The sequence below is a fragment of the Sipha flava genome, unplaced genomic scaffold (genome assembly GCF_003268045.1).
Source record: "Sipha flava isolate LNK unplaced genomic scaffold, YSA_version1 385_pilon_pilon, whole genome shotgun sequence".
Classification (NCBI taxonomy): Eukaryota; Metazoa; Arthropoda; class Insecta; order Hemiptera; family Aphididae; genus Sipha; species Sipha flava.
In genome coordinates this window covers 51,614-54,083 of record NW_020273096.1, presented here as the reverse complement: position 1 = coordinate 54,083, position 2,470 = coordinate 51,614, and positions in this window count along the sequence as shown.

Here is a 2,470-nt window from a genome sequence, read left to right as displayed (position 1 = left end):
AAGTTAATTATTTATTACTTGTACTATGTACCAGTATTTACCACTTTCAGAGTTTTAGTGATTATGATAAGAATAGTTCAAAAATTATTGAATAATACGTTAATATGTTTAATTATAGTCACCTGAATATTGTAACATTATAAGTACCTATCATAACTTATTTGCATATATATATATAAATAATGTAACATTTTCGTAAATATTTCTTTAAATAATAAACAATATGAATGATTTCATTATACTCGTAGTATACATATTTTCATACATATTTTATTATACATATGGTATTTATTATTAACATTATTGTTATAATACGAAGATGTGCAATGCTGTGATGTCACTGATGTGCTACAAAAATAATTAAATACTCGTCATTAAAAAATGTTTTTAAACTCTACAATGAATATAACTAAAATATATTACAAATGCACCAGTGTGATATTTTTTTTAAACAAAGTGACCTTTTGGAAGAATAAAGTCTCTAATGTACTATAAATATCTCATAAAACACCATTAAATAATTCAAAACCGTCGAATGAATAATAATTAAGTTTTCAAAAATTAATTTTTATTTTGTTCGAAATAAATCTTCGTACATTTATTTGGTGTATAAAAATAGATTTATAATCGGTACAGTTCAAAATGTTTGAGGGTAAATTAGAATGAAGTCCATTTAAATTAGTTGTAAAATTAGTAAAAAAAAGACAAAAAAAAATCGAATTTAAATAATATGCTTTTTGGGTTTTTCAATTAGAGTAGTGTATGTAAACTATACGAGGGTGAAAATGAAGAAGAAGAGCGATACCATAGTCGTTTTCATCAAATGGCCAGCCAGTAGAATATAGTTTTATTCCTCTCTCGTTGATCATTAATCACAAGTTTTTACGAGCGTTTTCCCTAGTGTCTACCACGTTTGCCCGCATTTGGACCGGCTGGAAAACAGTTTTAATTAACAGCTAAATGTCTCTAATAGCTCCCTCGACATTACTTTAATCTGGAGCTAATTAGAGCTGCGGCGAAAACACTCCTCCTCTCTAAACGTCGCCTGTTCACATTGGCACGTTGGTGGACCGCTGCTTGCTTGCTCCGCCTAACATAAAACCACTTTTTAATCTCTGAAGGAAATTGTAAACTCGCCCTAGCTCATTTGTTTTCTTTAACATCCCTCTGTTTGTGTGCATTTAGGATCACTGTCACACATTTTAACCTATTGGATTAATGGTTTTTACTACAATTAACGAGAAAATGTAATCTTGTAAAATATGTCATTAGTTACATAATTTCAGAAATTTAAGGTGAAACGAAGGTTAGGTTACCAAATTCATAATTGAATCGCTGATTGATGTACCGCATAATGTTTTTGAAGGCGTCTTCTGAATTTTAAGATCCTTGTATTATTTTAATGTTGCTCCATTGGCAGAACCAAAAAAATAATGACCTAAACGTCATACTCATATAATTCGTATTGTATTCGTTCGTACACTTCGTAGTAAGTGAATAATTAATACAATGTACATTATACTAGATGAAACGTGTTAACTAATTCTTTAGGGTACTTTAATAGTTTAATCACATTAAATTATTGTACCTTGTGTAAGTAGCTGTAGACAACACATACCCGACATGGTCGATTTATTCCATAAATAAAGTTAACACTGAACTTGTTGAAAGTGCGTAAAGGAACGGATGGGATAAGTTAAAAATGTATTTGAGTCTTATGTAGATTTATAATTTATTAATAATGATATACATAATAAATAATGAATGCACGTAAAATGCAGCCCATATGAAAAAAATAAGAATACTACCATATTTAACAATAATATGTACATAATACGAATTAGATATTATTGAGAAATGTGAGTGTTTGTTCTTATGAATTCATTTATTTTTATCAAATATTCACACATCATGTAGTCTTATTATTATTTACACGAATAAAACGAGCACTCAAATGATTTTCAGATTTTTATCAAGTAATATAATTTATACGTTATTTATGTTCATATCTATTATTAAAATGTTTTATAATAATGTTAAATTAATAGATAGTAAATAGTAATGAAAACAGTCACACAAAAACATATAATTATCTCTCTCATAAAACTAAAATAAATAAATGTACAATATTATTAAAGAACATTAAATATGTAGATACAAGTAATTAATATACTTGGTGAATAACAATATTTTAATATATAATACAAGTAGTAAATAATACGTGGTTGTGTTATGATATCGTATCTCAGATGGTTATTTTAAACAAATACGTTATTGCAAATCCAGAATATTATTTATTACATAAAACTAAAAATATTTATATTTTATGCTTTTTACATAATTTCTAAATGTTCATAAATGTTTTTAGTAAAAAATGGATAAATTATTTCCAATTTTTAATTCAAATTATGTTATTTTAATAATACAGTATTAATATGATATATATTATAAATAAGTACATAATACATGT